Source organism: Sus scrofa, chromosome 3 (genome assembly GCF_054392235.1).
Source record: "Sus scrofa isolate SSC_HxYL_T2T_F1_AM1 chromosome 3, Sscrofa_HxYL_maternal_Yorkshire_Landrace_v2.0, whole genome shotgun sequence".
In the NCBI taxonomy this organism is placed as follows: Eukaryota; Metazoa; Chordata; class Mammalia; order Artiodactyla; family Suidae; genus Sus; species Sus scrofa.
This window is the reverse complement of record NC_139385.1, coordinates 7,782,132-7,800,315: the sequence shown is the minus strand read 5'-3', so window position 1 is coordinate 7,800,315 and position 18,184 is coordinate 7,782,132. Positions and strand designations below refer to the sequence as shown.

At 46.7% G+C, this 18,184-nt stretch overlaps 2 long non-coding RNA genes across 3 annotated transcripts; one reads left to right on the top strand and one right to left on the bottom strand.

The window, feature by feature from the left end:
- Positions 1-2,819: 2,819 nt before the first annotated feature.
- LOC110259870 (uncharacterized) lies at positions 2,820-13,931 on the bottom strand. 2 transcript variants are annotated; one of them, XR_014840140.1, is made up of 5 exons: positions 13,781-13,931; positions 13,464-13,647; positions 4,105-4,700; positions 3,064-3,150; positions 2,820-2,968 (listed from the first exon to the last, which is right to left on the bottom strand). It is a non-coding gene; the product is annotated as an uncharacterized LOC110259870 (long non-coding RNA). The 2 variants fall into 2 exon arrangements; XR_014840142.1 differs by lacking the exons at positions 4,105-4,700; positions 13,781-13,931 and having other exon boundaries at positions 3,064-3,156; positions 13,464-13,630.
- Positions 8,551-12,266, top strand: LOC146404368 (uncharacterized). Its single transcript, XR_014840144.1, has 2 exons — positions 8,551-9,029; positions 9,534-12,266. It is a non-coding gene; the product is annotated as an uncharacterized LOC146404368 (long non-coding RNA).
- Positions 13,932-18,184: the final 4,253 nt, after the last annotated feature.

Genomic DNA, 18,184 nt, shown 5'->3' with positions numbered 1-18,184 from the left:
GTCTTAGTACCCCTCTCGCCTGCCTCTGACCTTGAACAACTTACTTAACCGCACCCTGATCGTCCTAAAGTATACTGGGATTAGACTGCCTACTTTGTAAGGCTGCTGCAGCATGAATGAAACTTCATGTTGTTGCCCTCAGAGTAAAAGCCACACTCCTAACCACCTGCAAGACCCTGTAAGATCAGACCCCTGCCCGCCAGCCAGCCCTGGCCTCTGCTTTTCTGCCCTTTGATCGCCGTGCTTCAGCCACATTGGCTCTCGTGTCTGTTCCTTGCACACGCCTCACTCATCCCCACCGAAGGGCGTTCTGTCGCCTTTATCACTGTAACACGTGATCAAAACTGTACCTGACACATGGGCACCTAAATGATTTCTTTTTCGGGCCGCATTCACAGCATGCAGGAGTACTCGCACCAGGGACGGAACTCACGCCACAGCTGTAATCAGAGCCACAAAAGTTCAAATCCCGCTGAGCCACAGGGGAACTCCATAAATGATTTTTGAGTGAATGAATGGTTTGCCAGTGGAGCCTGGTCCTGACTGAGTGCCTTGGTCTACACATCCTTTCTTTCCTCCTTCCACCTCATTACCTACAGCACTTGAGAACATCCCTGGCATTTTCTAACCCCTCCCAACTTCCCTCTACCCTCCGTCTCCGTTAGTCTTTCAAAACTCACTTCTGGAAGTTCCCGTTGTGGGTCAGCAGGTTAAGAACCCAACTAGTATCAATGAGGATGTGGGTTCGATACCTGGACTTGCTCAGTGGGTTAAGGATCCAACGTTGCCACAGCTGCAACAGAGGTCACGGATTGGGCTCAGATCTGACATTGGCTGTGGCATAGGCCAGCAGCTGCAGCTCGGATTCGACCCCTTGCTTGGGAACTTCCATGTGCCAAGGGTGCGGCCCTAAAAAGAAAAAACAAAAAACCACCTCCGGCAAACCTAGCCCACTCCAGCCCTCTCCCCACCCCTACACCCGAGCAAGTTGTGTACACTGCCTTTACCCTGTCTTGTCGCCCCTACAATTTGGCTGGTTCTTTAGGTGTGTCTGTACCACACCCAAGTGTTAGCTCCTAAAAAGCAGGTAGAGACCTGTACCTTTACCTGCGGAGCCTACTCTGCTGCCCAGAGATGTTTTCTGGTGATAATAGTGACTTGTGCGAATTAAGCTATCTCTCCATTTAAGAGCCTGGATAAAGGGAAATTAAACAACCAGCAACTCTCAAAGTAAAGGCCTGAGAAATCCTGCAGGGAGGGAGATCTCCTGGCCAAAGGGAAGTTAAGAAAGCGTTCCTCTCCAAAGCAACAAGCAAACACAAAAAACAAAGGAAAGAATAAAGAAAGAGGAGCTCTCATTCTAATCCCCAATGAGTGAAAAAACTCCCAGGCAACTGAGAGGGTTATGGAAGAACCTCACTTCTCTATACACGGCTCACTTCTCTTAGGAAAAATAAGGTCAGAAATATGTGTCTCTTTTAAATAATAGGCAGCTGCTAAGGAGTGTAATGCTTCTCAGCCAGATTTGAAGGCTAAAAAAAGAATTACGCTGGTGTTAAAGTTGATCGTCTGTGTTGCTGTTTCAATTGTTAAAGAATTCTTTCGCTTTTGAAACATTTTTCAGATAACAACCCATAAAACAGTGGTTACTGTGAAATTTAAAGATAACGCTGAAATTGAATCAGTGGTTTATACATGCATGAAAACTACCACCAAAACCTCAGGTTGGGAGTTCCCTGATGGCCTAGCAGCTGATGATCCAGGGTTGTCACTGCTGTGGCCATCCCTGGCCCAGGAACCTCTGCATGCCATGGGCGTGGCTAAAACAACAAAACAAAACCTTCCGGTTGAAATGATGGAATTAAAGCAGCTATCCCACTGTTCTTTTTTTTCCTTCCAACAAAACTAAACACAATACATCACTCTGTTGTTTTGTTCAATTTTCCTTCCAGAGGGTGGAGGTGACTGGGCTGATGGGGCATAGAGCAGAGGGTCTGCTCAGAGAACCTGCAAAGAAGATACTGCATGGGGACTGTACTGCACATACGAGAGCTGCTGAAAGAGTACATCTTAAAAGTTCTCATCACAAAAAAAAGAAAAAGTAACTATGGATGGGGTGGATGTTAGCTAGACTGATGCTGGGGACCAGTTTTGCAATATATATGAATATTGAATCATTATGTCAGATAACTGAAACTAATATAATACTATAGGTCACTTATACTTCAATTTAAAAAGAAAGAAAAGGGAGTTCCCAATGTGGGTTAAGAATCTGACCGCAGTGGCTCTGGTCAATGCGGGGGCATGAGTTCGATCCTGGCCCAGAGCAGTGGGTTAAAGGATCTGCCATTGCTGCAGCTGCAGTGCAGGTCACAGCTGTGGCTCAGATTCAGTCCCTGGCCTAAGAACTTCCATGTGCTGCAGGCATGGCCATAAGAAAAGAAAAAAGAGGAGTTCCCGTGTGGGGCAGTGGTTAACGAATCCGACTAGGAACCATGAGGTTGCGGGTTCGGTCCCTGGCCTTGCTCAGTGGGTTAAGGATCTGGCGTTGCTGTGAGCTGTGGTGTAGTTCTCAGACACGGCTCGGATCCCGCATTGCTGTGGCTCTGGCGTAGGCTGGTGGCTACAGCTCCGATTGGACCTCTAGCCTGGGAACCTCCATATGCCATGGGAGCGGCTCAAGAAAAGGCAAAAAAAAAGAAAAGAAAAAAGAAACAAAGAGAAGATACTGAAGACTGAAGACTGAAATATGGGCTGCCAGGAGAGAGCCCAGGCTGGCTCACTGATTGCCTTGAGTCTGTGGCATCAAGGAATTGTACCTCTTTGAGGTCAGTGGTTATCCATCCATCCATCATTCATTCACTTCAGATATTTACAATTGCCTATGATGCAGCAGGTACAATGCCAGGTGCTGGGGAGACATCACTGAACAAGACATAGTTCTGACCTCATGGAGCTCACACTTCCGCTGTAGGAAGCAGACAAGAGCATACAGCCAGGTATGAAGAAGGATCAGAGGCGGGGAAGACTCAGAGGCAGTGAAGGTGCACGGCATGAGGTTACCGGGGAAGAGGATTCCAAGCCCAGGGAATGGTGCGGAGCGCGTCCAGCAGGAGACTGCGGGGTGTGTTCCAGGAAGAAAGTCAATAGCTAGAGCTGAGGGAGGAACAGGAAATGAGATCAGAGAGGAAACAGGCTCGGACCACCGAAAGCCTCCTTGGCCATTACTAGGACAAAGGCTATCAGTCTGAGTGGAGCCTGAACAGGGGCAGGAGACGATTGGACTCAAGGTTCAACCCCTGGCTCAGCACAGAGGGTTAAGGATCCTGAGTTGCTGCAGCTGCGACTTAGGTCACTAGCTGCTTAGATTTGATCTCTGGCCTGGGATCTCCATATGCCACGGGCAGCCAAAAAAGACAGAGAGAGAGAGAAAGGGAAAGACAGAGAAAGAAAGGAAGGAAGGAAGAAAAGAAAGCGAAAGAAAGAGAAAGGAAGGAAGGACGAAGGAAAAAAAGAAAGAAAAGAAGGAAGGAAGGACTATAGTTAATAAAACTGCACTGCATATTTGAAAGTTGCCAAGAGAACAAATCTTAACAGGTCTCAAAAAAAAAAAAAAAAAAGACAAAGGAATAAGATGTCCATTTTTGAGCTCAGGCTGGGTTTTAGTCCCCACTGGTCCCCTCACCCAGCTGCCCTGGATGGGGCACGACCAGGGTACATTCTGAAGGTAGACTTAACAGGGCGTTTGGGCCTCAGGAGAAGCACATGAGCGTCTATCAGGTACTTGCATGAACCAAGGTAGTGCGAGCCCAAGTGTCTGCACACACAGGACAGGAGGCGGGCGGGCATGTTGCATTTCCATCCTGGTGCCAGCCCCGGGCACAGCCGAACAGCTCAGGATGGGCAGGCCCTGCGGGGGCCACACTGCTGCTTACCTCGTGGAGACCTTGAGGAGGGCCTCCCGGTGCTGCACCCAGATGACAAAGCAAGCACCAAGGGCCGCTCCCCTCCCTGAGCCTCCCTGGGTCTGGGATGTCCCCTCTCCAGGTGCTGAGTTATTCTCTGTCTGTGGCCGCAAAAATGGGTATGTCACATGGCACTCACCGTGACCTCTCCTCTTCTCCAGTGATCGCCTATTGCCAAAACTTTTGTTCAGAAGGGTCCGGTGTGAGTGACAAGGCATTTTTACAGAACTTAAGACGACCCCACACACCCTGCACGTGGGTGCATGTCTTCGTTTCCTACTGTTGCTGAAATAAATTCATGGCTAAAAATATCCCACGCTTATTGGCTTACGGTTCTGCAGGTCAGGAGCCTGAAATCATTCCCACTGGTCTGAAACCAAGGTGTCTGTAGGGCCACATTTCTTCCAGGGGAGAATCCTTTCTGATGTCTTCTCCGGCTTCTAGAATGGCATTCCTTGCATTTCTTGGTTGCTGACCTCTTCCTCATCTTCAAATCCAGTATTTTAGCAGCGTCTTCAAACCCCCTCTGTCCCTCTGTTCCCACTGGCATACTGTCCTCTGCAGTAAACTCTCTACCTCCCTTTTTTTTTTTTTTTTTTAAATGGCCACAGCCCCAGCATAAAGAAGTTCCTAGGCCAAGTGGCAGCTGCGACCTATGCCGATCCACGTGAATGACCCAATGTCAGGCACAGGTTGCAGCTGTGGCAACAACATCAGATGTTTTAACCCACTGTGCTGGGAGAGAAAAGAAGTGTTATACCAAGAGTTCCCACCATGGCTCAGCAGTAAAGAACCCGACTAATATCCATGAGGATGTGGGTTCCATCCCTGGCCTTGCTCAGTGGGTTAAGGATCTGGTGTTGCTGTGAGTTGTGATGTAGGTCACAGAAGTGGCTTGGATCCTGTGTTGCTGTGACTGTGGTCTAGGCTGGCAGCTGTAGCTCTGATTATACCCCTAGCCTAGAAACTTCATATGCTTCAGGTGCAGCCCTATTTGCCCCCCCCCCAAAAAGTGTCACACCAACAAATAGGGCAGAATTCTTAATTTTTGAGATAAGTCTAGAGAGCTCCCCATCACTTTCATCCTGATCATTACCCAAGAGCTGCAGCCGCATGCAGGGCCCAGGCTGCCTTACTAAGGCATGTGGACAGGAGGAGGTGAGGGGAGCAGAGCTGATTTGGAGGAGGCTGTTCCAGGGCTTGGTACCCAGATGCTGTGGGTGGAAGGGAGCGTGGAATGTCCATCTGACACCTTGACTGTTGGCCTGTGTTGAGTGGCCTTTGTAACAAAAGGTGCACCAAGGTCAGACTGTAGAAGGTCTGCAAAGCCTAACACATGACACAGCTTTCTTTCAAGGGCCATAATGATGTGCCCGAGTCAGCTGATGGGACTGGACCAGCACCAGCAGAACCCCTAGGGGGCGCTGAAGAGTGGACGGAGTCACTTTACCAGGAACAGGAGGGAGCTTCTGGGTGGTGCAGGCTTGATCAGCAGCTTGGTGCCAGGGAGTCTTAGAGACCAGGTCCCCGCTGTGGACATCCATGTGAATGACCCAGTGTCAGATAAAACCAAGGAGTGATTCTACAGTTCACTGCCCCAAAGGGTGTGTCTTTAATTTTCCCTATCCGTCCGTCATCTTCCAAGTGAGCCAAGGTGCCAGGACATTGGCCAGCAGCCCACGTCAGTGAACTATGCCAAGGATTATAGTCAGTGAACTCTAAAAAGGGGAGTGCTGGCCATGCACAGCAGAGATGATCACACCATTGTAAATTCACTATACTTCAATAAAACTTTAAAAAAATGAAAAAACAAATGGGGGTAGAGTGCTGGCCAGACTCAAGACAAGAACAGCCTTAACTTCTGCCCACTAAGCAGAGCAATGATGTTCACTTTCGGTTTTACACAGCTGACCCTGGACAGCAGCAGTCACACGGTGGTCCCATCAGGCCATCGGGGTTCACATGGTTAAGCTATCTGTGAACCAAGCGTTTAGGGGAACCTCTGAGACTTGAGGGCCTCACCAGTCCATGACTGCTTCAGGTGGTAGCTGCCACTTTTTCATATAAAACACTTTTTTGGCCAAGCTGATGGAGGTGTGTGTGTGTGTGTGTGTTTGTTTGTTTTTTGTCTCTGTTTAGGGCCCAACCAGCAGCATATGGAGGTTCCCAAGCTAGGAGTCAAACTGGAGGCATAGCCACAAGCCTACACCACAGCCACAGCAACACCATATCTGAGCCACATCCACAATCTATGCCACAGCTCACAGCAATGCCAGATCTTTAGCCCACTGAGCGAGGCCAGGGACAAACCTGCATCCTCAGGGATACTAGTCAGGTTCTTAAGCCACTGAGCCACAATGGAAACTCCTGACGGTGTTTTTTTTTTTTTTTAAATGGCTTCATCCACGGCATATGGAAGTTCCCAGAACAGGACTAAATCCAAGGGACTAAATCCAAGCCACAGCTGTGACCTATACCATAGCTGTGGCAACATTGGCTTCTTTAACCCACTGCACTGTGCCAGGATAAAACCTGCATCTCTGCAGCAACCTGAGCTACTGCAGTTGGATTCTCAACCCACTGCACCACAGTGGGAACTACTGACTGTGCTTTTAAGTATACAATTTCTTGGAAAGCTATTTCATGCTCTTGGATTGGAACAATTAATATCATTAAAACAGCCATAGTACCAAAGCAATATACAGATCTAATGTGATCCCTATCAAATTACCCAGGACATTTTTCATAGAACTAGAACAAATAATCCTAAAATTGATATGGAACCATAAAAGACCCAGAATTACCAAAGCAGTCCTGAGGAAAAAGAAGAAAGCAGGAGACATAACCCTCCAAGACCTCAGTCAATACTACAAAGCTACAGTGATCAAAACAGCATGGTAGGAGTTCCTGTCGTGGCACAGTGGTTAATGAATCCGGCTAGGAACCACAAAGTTGCAGGTTTGATCCCTGGCCTTGCTCAGTGGGTTAACAATCCGGCGTTGCCCTGAGCTGTGGTGTAGGTCGCAGGCACAGCTCTGGATCCCGAGTTGCTGTGGCTCTGGCATAGGCCAGTGGCTACAGCTCCAATTCGACCCCTAGCCTGGGAACCTCCATATGCAGGAGTGGCCCTAGAAAAGGCAAAAAGACAAAAACAAAACAAAACAAAACAAAAAAAACAGCATGGTATTGGCACAGAAACAGAATATGGATCAATGGAACAGAGTAGAGAGCCCAGAAATAAACCCACACACCTATGGTCAATTAAACTTCAACAAAGGAGGCCAGAATATACAACAGGGAAAAGACAGTCTCTTCAGCAAGTGGTGGTGGGAAAGTTGCACAGCTGCATGTAAATCAATGAAGTTAGAACACTGCCACAAACCATACACAAAAGCACACTCAAAATGGATTGACTTAAATATAAGACATGACACCATAAAACTCCTAGAAGAGAATATAGGCAAAACAGTCTTTGACATAAACCATATCAATGTTTTCTTGGGTCTGTCTCCCAAGGCAATAGAAAACACACAAATGGGACCTCATCAAAGTTAAAAGCTTGGGTACAGCAAAGGAAACCATAAACAAAATGAAAAGATAGCCTAGCCTATGGGCTGGGAGAAAATATTTGCAAATCATGCAACCAACAAAGGCTTAATTTCCAAAATACATAAACAGCGCATACAACTCAATAACCACACACACACACACAAAAACAAAAGTAAAAACGGGCAAAAAGACCTAAATAGACATTTCTCCAAAGAAGACAAAATAGATGGCCAATAGGCACATGGAAAGATGCTCCTCATTGCTAGTTACTAGAGAAATGCAAATCAGAACGACAATGAGGTATCACCTCACACTGGTCAGGATGGCCACCACTAAAAAAATCTACAAATAATAAATGCTGGAGAGGGTGTGGTGAAAAGGGACTCCTCAACACTGTTTGTACAAATGTAAACTGGTCCAGCCACTACTGAAAACAGTATGGAGAGTCCTCAAAAATTAAATAGAGTTTCCATATGACCCAGCAATCCTATTTCTGGGCATATACCCAGACAAAACTATACTTCCAAAAAATATATGCACCCCTATGTTCATAGAAGCACTATTTATAATAGTGAAGATAAGGAAACAACTTAAATGTCCATTGACAGGTGTTCCTGTTGCGGCACATCGGAAACGAATCTGACTAGCATCCATGAGGATGCAGGCTCAATCCCTGGCCTTGCTCAGTGGATTGGGGATCCAGCATTGCCATGAGCTGTGGTGAAGGTTGCAGACATGGCTTGGATCTGGTATGGTTGTGGCTGTGGTGTAGGCCAGCAGCTGCAGCTGTGATTTCACCCCTAGCCTTGGAACTTCCATATGCCACTGGTGTAGTCCTAAAAAAAAAAAAAAGTCCATTGACAGATAAATAAAGAAGATGTGGTGTACACACACACACACACACACACACACAATGGAATATTAATCAGCCATAAAAAGGATGAAATAATGTCATTGGCAGCAACATGGATGGACCTAGAGATGATCATACTAAGTAAGTCAGAAAGAGAAACACAAATACCATATGATATAATTTATATGTGGAATCTAAAATACAACACAAATGACCATATCTATGCAAGAGAAACAGACTCACCGAAATAGAGAACAGACTTATGGTTGCCAAGGGGGAGAGGGGTGGGAAAGGGATGGAGTAGAGGTTTGGGATTAGCAAATGCAAACTATTATATATAGGATGGATAAACAATAAGATTATACTTATAGCACAGGGAACTATACTCTATATCCTGTGATAAAAGAGTATGAAATGAATATATATATATACACACACACACAATGTATAACTGAATCACTGCTGTACAGTAGAAATTAACATAACATTGTAAACCAACTCTACTTCAATAAAATTATAAATACAAACACACACACACACAACTTGGTTTTTTAGGCAAGAAATAGATTTTTTTTTTTTTTGGTCTTTTGTCTTTTTGTCTTTTGTTGTTGTTGCTATTTCTTGGGCCGCTCCCGCAGCATATGGAGGTTCCCAGGCTAGGGGTTGAATCGGAGCTGTAGCCACCGGCCTACACCAGAGCCACAGCAACGCGGGATCCGAGCCGCGTCTGCAACCTACACCACAGCTCACGGCAACGCCAGATCCCCAACCCACTGAGCAAGGGCAGGGACCGAACCCGCAACCTCATGGTTCCTAGTCGGATTCGTTAACCACTGCGCCACGATGGGAACTCCAGAAATAGATTTTTTTAAGACAGGCTACAAGCAGGCAGGCAAAGAAGCACTTCCTACAATTTCTATTTGATTAGTGAGGCATTTTAAGCTCTTTCCATCTTGTTAATTGTCAGGTTTGACTTAAGTCACCCCAAAATGGGAGTTCCTGTCGTGGATCAGTGGTAATGAACCCAACTAAGATCCATGAGGATGTGAGTTCAATTCCTGGCATCCCTCATTGGGTTAAGGATCTGGCGTTGCTGTGGCTGTGGTGTAGGCCGGCAGCTGTAGCTCCGATTCAACCCCTAGCCTGGGAATGTCCATATGCTGCAGGTGTGGCCCTAAAAAAGCAAGAAATAAAAAAAAGTCACCCTAAAATGGGCGTGTCGGGTTAGAGAGTTACAAAGCCTCTAGTGTCTGGAGTTCCTCAGTGGGAGATGCACCTACTGGCTGTGTCAGCAGATGGCGCTGTTGCATTGAGAGGTGGCCTCTGAGAGCATAGGCAGCAGCTTGGTTTGTTGTTGTTAATTTTTTTTTTTTATTTCCTCAATACATTTTTTTCCTACTGTACAGCATGGTGACCCAGTTACACATACATGTATACATTCTTTTTTCTCACATTATCATGCTCCATCATAAGTGACTAGACATAGTTCTCAGTGCTACACAGCAGGATTTGTTGCTAGTCCATTCCAAAGGCAATAGTTTGCATCTACTAATCCCAAGCTCCCAATCCATCCCACTCCCTCCCCCTTCTCCTTGGCAACTACAAATCTATACTACAAGTCCATGATTTTCTTTTCTGTGGAAAGATTCTTTTGTGCCTTATATTAGATTCCAGATATAAGTGATATCATATGGTGTTTGTCTTTCTCTTTCTGACTTACTTCACTCAGTATGAGAGTCTCTAGTTCCATCCATGTTGCTGCAAATGGCATTATTTTGTTCTTTTTACAGCTGAATAGTATTCCATTGTGTATATATACCACATCTTCCTAATTCAATCATCTGTCAATGGACATTTGGTTGTTTCCATGTCTTGGCTATTGTGAATAGAGCTGTAATGAACATGCAGGTGCATGTGTTTTTTTCAAGGCAAGTTTTGTCTGGATATACACCCAGGAGTGGGATTTCTGGGTCATATGGTAGTTCTATGTATAGTTTTCTAAGTTATCTTCATACTCTTCTCCACAGTGGTTGTACCAGTTTACATTCCCACCAACAGTGAAGGAGGGTTCCTTTTCCTCCACACCCCTCTAGCATTTGTTAATTGTAGACTTATTAATGATGGCCATTCTGATTGGTGTGAGGTGGTATCTCATGGTAGTTTTGATTTGCATTTCTCTAATAATCAGTGATGTTGAGCATTTTTTCATGTGCTTGATGGCCATCTGTGTATCTTCCTTGGATATCTTCCTATATATCTCTTCCTATTTAGGTCTTTTGCCCATTTTTCCATTGGGTTGTTGGCTTTTTTGCTGATGAGTTGTATAAGTTGTTTACATATTTTAGAGATTAAGCCCTTGTCAGTTACATCATTTGAAATTATTTTCTCCCATTCTATAAGCTGTCTTTTTGGGGTTTTTTTGGTTTCCTTTGTTGTGCAAAAGTTTATCAGTTTGATTAGGTTCCATTGGTTTATTTTTGCTTTTATTTCTGTTGCTTTGGGAGACTGACGTGAGAAAACATGTGTAAGGTTGATGTCAGAGAATGTTTTGCCTCTGTTCTTTTCCAGGAGTTTAATGGTGTCTTGTCTTATGTTTAAGTCTTTAAGCCATTTTGAGTTTATTTTCATGCATGGTGTGTGAAGCAGCTTGGTTTTTAAGTAAAGCTGTGATTTCCTTTTCTCACTTAGCAGTCTTTTTAAAATTTTTTTAGGGCTGGCATCCGCGGCATATGGAGCTCGTTCCCAAGATAGGGGTCCAATCAGAGCTGTGGCTGCCAGCCTATGCCACAGCCACAGCCACACCAGATCTGAGCTCCGTCTTCGATCTACACCACAGCTCACAGCAATGCCAGATCCATAACCCACTGAGTGACGCCAGGGATCGAACCCGCAACCTTATGGTTCCTAATAGGATTCATTAACCACTGAGCCACGATGGGGAACTCCTCACTTAGCAGTCTTGATGGTTTTTGACTGACCATCCAGGAGGCAAAAGGCAGGCAATTTGAGGGGTGATCTCTGTGTCCCACTGTCACCCTCTATATACACCAGTCCCTGAATGGGAAAATCCTCCTAATACTGAAGGGACTGGAAAAGTGCAAGCATATAAGCAATGGATTCCTGCTACATACAGAGGTGTAGAAGCATCAGTTGAATTCAGACACCTCTTCCCTTATGGGAACAAAGACTAAGAAATCTAACATGTTTGCCAGGGGCTACAACCACCAGCAGCAGGATTAGCAGCATGCTAATCCTCCAGCTGAGGAAGGATATAAGAACTCTTTGCAGGAAAGAGCTCTTGGCAGGAGGGCCCCTTTTGCCACTTCAGCAAAAGTGTGTATGTGTGTATATATATACATAGTATAATATCTCTCTCTCTATATATATATAGCTATACATATATGTATATATGTGTGTGTGCATACATATTATATACGTGTGTGTATACATATATATTTGGCCACATCCGTGGCATGTGGAAGTTCCTGGGCCAGGGATCCAACCTATGCCACAGCAATGACCCAAGCTGGTGAAGTGACAGCACTGGATCTTTAACCTGTGCCCTACCAGAGATCTCTAGCAAAGCTACATTTTAACTAATCTCCAGCTCAAGCACATCTTTCAAATCTTTTGATCACAAAATGCTTCACCTAATCCATTGGTTCTTTCCTTACATCAAAGAAATACAAAGGAAGACTAGGAGTTTCCATTGTGGTTCAGTGGGTTGAGAACCCAACTAGAATCCATGAGGATGCAGGTTCGATCCCTGGCCTCGCTCAACAGGTTAAGGATCTGGCATTGTCATGAGCTGTGGTGTGGGTCACAGATATGGCTTGGATCTGGCATTGCTATGGTTGTGGCCTAGGCCAGCAGCTGCAGCTCTGATTCAACCCCTAGCCTGGGAACTTCCATATGCCGCAGGTGCGGCCCTAAAAAGAAAAAATGAAGAATAAGTAATAAACAGATGACCACATCCTTTCCCCAACTTCCCCTTCAGTAATCTGGCGAACACACAAGATGGGATCAAGATGGGATCTACAGAAAGATCACAAGAGGAAGTGACACGCCTGCACCCAGCAGAATCTGACCCCTTATCTCAATGATGAACTGAGACTACTTCCCCCTTTTCCCTTTAAAGACGGTTCATGGCTGAAAAGAATCTCTGGGGTTGGTTTGGGGACAAGAGTCTGCCTTCTCTTTTGACAGCCAATGCTCCGATTAAGGCAACTTTTCTGTTCCTACTTGTCTCTTTATCGACTTTCCAGTGGCAAACAGCAAACCCACACCCACACCTCAGCTCTTTATCCAGGAAGATAAGCCAAGAGGGGGTAAGGCCTTCACTCTCTCTCCAGGCCTGGAGATGACCAGAAGTATTTAATCTAGAAATAAACCATCACTGATTTTCTAATTGATTAAGGCTCTGGTGGGGGTACAAAAATAAACCTGCTGCATGTCTCCCCCCTGGAGTTATATATTCTGGAAAAGGAGAGTGAGTATATTCAGATGTCCCAGGAACTGCTAGACTCTGCGCTGATTCCAGGGACGGTGAAAAAACAAAAAACAAACAAAAAACCAAACACAAACCTCTCTCTTCTGGTCCTCAGTGTCTTTCATCAGTTGCCAGGTGCTCTTCTTTTTACCTCAGTGACATCTCCCACACCATCTTCCTCCTCCCTGTTGCTGGAGATGCTACCCCCAAAACCACTCAGCTTGCTGGCCACCTCAAGGGCAGAGGATGTCTCTGCTCACCTGTAACTCATCCCAGGCACCCAGGCTGGGGCACCTGGTCAGAAGGTGTGGTCTCCACAACCCTGACCCCTCCGCTCTCACCCTGCCCTCTTGCTTCCCACGAAATGTAGGCTTTCTGGTGTGCTGTACTTCAACTGCCTGATCTCTACCAATCCCACGGGGTATAGACAGCTCTCTCCATCTCCTCACCTGTAGTGTTTTGCTTGTTTCTGCGGAGCCCACAGCACATGGACATTCCCGGACAGGGATGGAACTCACAACACAGCTCGAGCTGCTGCAGTGACCGTGTCAAATCCTTAACCCGCAGAGCCACCAGGGAACTCCAGTAGTTTGAGGATGAATCTTACCTGGAGTTTCATCGGAACAGCTTGCAGAAGCGAGGACTACAGGCACACCTGCTCGAAGGAGCAGGCGATGACTGCGGGCGCAGGTGGGCAATGCCCTCCACCCACAGGAAGCAGACTCTGGGCTCCAGCTCAGCCACTGCTGCACAGATTAGCCGTTCACAGGATGTGCCAGCCAGGAGTTTGGCTATTTACCAAAATTGAAAACTTCATTTGCATAAAACCCTTTTTTTTTTTGGCCACAGCTGAAAATAACCATCTGACAAACGCATTGACTCCCCCGGCCAGCCCGGCCAGCCCGGCCAGAGCTTTGCACCCACCAGGTGAGGCCTTCCTTCCCTGTGGCCACCAAGGGGACCCACTCCTGGCTATAAAACAATGCATTTCTTCCCTTCCTCCGGCCCCAGCGAAGCCTTCATTACAGACGAGAAGGTGTGGCTGAGCCCCTAATTGTGCCTCCAAAGGGCGCCTGGGGGCCCGTGCGCATGCGCATCAGTAAGCGGAGGGGGCTGGTCCAACCCCTTAGGGAGCGGCTGTTTCCCCCAAACTTCGCAGAGCCCCAGGTCTGAGGGGGCGCCTGCCTTTGGGTTCTGCGAGCTGTCTGTGGCCCTTCATCACCCTTCTTCCCCCACGTCTCAGGAGTTAGTCTGCGGAGGTTAGATTATAAACGCGATGAAGCACCGGACTGAAGCGCTAACACCTCTCCGACACCAAGAACCTCCAATTACTGAGCGGGAAGCACTTACAGGTGGGAAGCCCCCCGGAGGTGCTGCTGCCACGGGCTGCGCGGTGTCAAGGCTGATCCGCAGGCACTAGCACTGCAGTTCTGACCGGAAGACTGGGATTAAGAGGCCTCTTATGCCAGGGGTGCAGAGGATGCCATCCTCATACAGAATCTTGGGGCACTTGGTGAAAGAGAATTATGGAACCGTGCATCCGTTAACAATGGCCACTAAAAAACGAACGGGGGTGTCCGTTCTAACTCAGTTTGGGGTCCTGGTGGATCCCCGAAGCATGCTCACACCCACAGAGCTGGAACAGAAGGACATCTGGACACCCTGTCTGTCCCTCTCCATTGCTTCAAGCCCACTCCCTCCTCCTGTCCAGGATTCCGTGTACTCAGATGCCTGTCTTGAGCCCTCTGGGTCCCCCATTGGGATGCTGGACAGGAGGGGCCAGGTGATGGGAAGAAACTGGCCTGGTGGCAGTGGTTCTCAGGCACAAGAGTGGCGTGCAGGACCTTGCTCCCAGTCTGGCCTTGGAGCTGGTGAGGGTCCTGCCTCAGGCCAGCAGCTCTTGCAGGCCAGCTCTCTCCGTGCAGTGTGTCACTTGGTGAGGGCAGCTCTCAGACAAATAGGCTGCATTTTTTTTCTACATCCTGGGAGCCAGGCTGCCCTGGAGCAGCAAAGATGGGGCAGGTTCCTTGTGGGTTGTCCCCTTAGGGGTGGGGCTGCAGCCTGAGGTCAGGCAGCCAAGGAACCTGGTTGAATCTCTCCCAAAAGAGACACAACACCTCCACCAGCCACAGCGCTAGCCCCGAAGCCATGCTTGGAGGGTGGGCGTAGTTGCTGGTACTCGGCTCCAGCTGCTACTTCCAGAGCCCAACGGCCCTTCCCCATCCTCACCAGTTTTCTGAGGGAGGGTAGCCGTCCTAACCAATTTCAGGGAGAGACCTTCTCACCCTAACCCAGTGGTTCCCAACTGGGGGGCGATTTTGCCCTTCAGAGATTTGGTTTCATAGTTCCATTTTTCATGAGTCCTTATCACACAGACATTTATTTATACTGTAATTATTCTGTAAAAGAAATATTTAAATAATACTGAATTACTATATTGCACATCCAAAACTAATATATTGTAACTCAACTATTCAATTTTTTTTTAAAGTGTGGGGAGAAAAGAAATATTTACACACAAAAATGATGTTATGTCTGGGATTTGCTTCAAAATAACCAGGAGGAGGATAAGCAGGGCTGTAGATGAAACAAAATTGGGACTTTATGGATAACTGATTGACTTAGCATTCTCTGCAGAAACAACTGTATATAAACTGAAATTTAATTAACTTTGTTTTCTATGAATATAAGGCTTTAAGTATGCAAAAAATTTCTCCTGGATTGGGTTATCCTTATAAGTAGTACTTCACAGTGGATCAAAACAGAAATGTATAACAAATCTCACCTATGATTAACAAACATAAAATGTTATTTTTGGAGTTCCCACTGTGGCAAAGTGTCATTAAGAAGCTGACTGCATGGAAGTCCCTGTTGTGGCTCAGCAGGTTATGAACCCAGCTACGATCCATGAGGATGCAGGTTCATCCCTGGCTCCGTACAGTGGGTTAAGGATGTGGAGTTGCCATGAGCTGTGGTGTAGGTGGCCGACTCGGCTTGGATCTGGCATTGCTGTGGCTGTGGTGTAGGCTGGCAGCTGTAGCTCCAATTCGACCTCTAGCCTGGGAACCTCCATATGCCACAGATGTGCCCTAAAAATCAGAGGAAAAAAAAAAAAAAAGAATCTGATTGCAGTGGTGTGGGTTGCTGCAGAGGTGTAGGTCTGATTGCCAGCCCAGCACAGTGGGTTAAGGATCCAGCATTGACTACAGCGTGGGTCACAGCTGCAGCTTGGATCCAGTCCTTGGCCCAGGAACTTCCATAGGCTGCAGGTGTGACCATAAAAAAAAAAAAAAAAAAAAAAAAAGAAAAAAGTTATTTTTTAGAATTTATCTCAGTGAGATAGGGGAGACTGCTTTGTTTTTCTCAATCGATGGGCATTACTTGTTACTGGAATGAAGTATTACATCTATTCCCACATGTGTTTTCTTAAATGTAAATGTTGAGAAATCTTTTTCTTTCTTGTTTTTTTAGGGCCACACATGCAGCATATGGAAATTCCCAGGCTAGGGGTCGAATTGGAGCTGCAGCTGCTGGGCTACACCGCATCCACAACACCACCAGATCCAAGCCTGGTCTGCGACCTACACCACAGCTGGATCCTTAACCCAGTGAGCAAGGCCAGGGATCAAACCTGTGTCCTCACGGATACTAGTCAGGTTCATTACTGCTGAGCCACAAGGGGAAACCCCTGAGTCACAAAGGATTTATTCACCTACTCAATACTGGCAGCAAGATTTCCAATGAGTCCTTTTGTTTGGTACCCCAGAAGTTCTGACACCCCAAACTGTAAGATTTGTGAGAAGCCTATCTTCTCCAGGTGGGGAAGGCGACAGAGAAAGAGGGTGCGCTGGCCACAGGGACACTGCCCAGGAGAGCAGTTTTAAAGGTGAACAGATGTGGGACTGAATCTCCCAGAACTGGCTGTCTCCACACTCTTTGGGAAGATGTGTGTGTTCTCCCCCTTACAACACCCCAAATCTCAACCCTCCCTTGCCCTGGGCTCCTCACATCCTTGTCTGCAGGCTGCAGTCTGAAAGAAGACCCACCTAAGGCCACCTCCCTTCTACTGATCTTTGATAAGGCTTACCATTTTAGAAATAAAATTAATATTTTTACTGCTTTATCCAGGACATTCTTTTTGTTTGTTTTTGGCTGTGTTTGTGGCACATGGAAGTTCCCCGGCTAGGGATCAAACCTACGCCACAACAGTGACCCAAGCCACTGTAGTGACAAGGCCAGATATTTAACCCGCTCAGCCACATGGGAATTCCAAGGACATTCTTGTATTTTTTTTTTTTTAGGGCCACACCCACAGCATATGGAGGTTCCCAGGCTAGGGGTGGAGTCAGAGTGGAAGCAAATCCAACTAGGAACCATGAGGTTGCAGGTTCAATCCCTGGCCTCCATCAGTGGGTCGAGGATCTGGTGTTGCTGTGAGCTGTGGTGTGGGCCAGCAGCTGAAGCTCTGATTCGACCCCTAGCCTGGGAACTTCTATATGCCTCAGATGTGGCCCTAAAACAAAACAAAAGAAACCCAAATCTGAAGCAAAAAGAAATAAAAATACAAAGTCTTCAGGAATCAAAAAAATCCTCCTATAAAGAAATTCTAGGAGTTCCTGTCGTGGCTCAGTGGTTAACGAATCCGACTAGGAACCATGAGGTTTCAGGTTTGATCCCTGGCCTTGCTCAGTGGGTTAAGGATCCGGCGTTGCCGTGAGCTGTGGTGTAGGCTGCAGACGCAGTTCGGATCTGACGTTGCTGTGGCTGTGGTGTACCAGCCTGGGAACCTCCATATGCTGCAGGTGTGGCCCTAAAAAGACAAAAAGCAAAACAAAACAAAAACAAAAGAAATTCTAGGCTCAAATAGCTTCAGAGATGAATTCTTGTGGAATTCTCTGGAAAAACAGATACAACTTTTTTCTAATCTAGTTGAAAAGCCACAGGTGCATGTCACTTTAGGACAAACTGACTCATCAGTTTTGCATCTGGGCATCCACTTCTTACTGGTCATTTCATTGATCCTGGCCATGGGACGTGACAAAGGCAGGGCTAGTGGGGACCCCCAGGTTCCAGCTGGGTTAGGAGCCTTCTACTCAGAGCCAATGGAATCTGAGCGGCTGTGCCTACGAAGGCTTACTTTTTGTTTTTTTTAAACTTTATTTTGTTCTTTCTTTTAGATAAAAGCTATATGGAAGTTCAAATGTTTTCTTCCCCATGGTAGTGCGCTGTCTTGGACAGCCCCTGGGTGACTCATGGCAGGAGGAGGCCATGGACTCAGATGAATAATCATTAACGGCACAGCTTTTGAGAACTGGCTGGGAATTAACC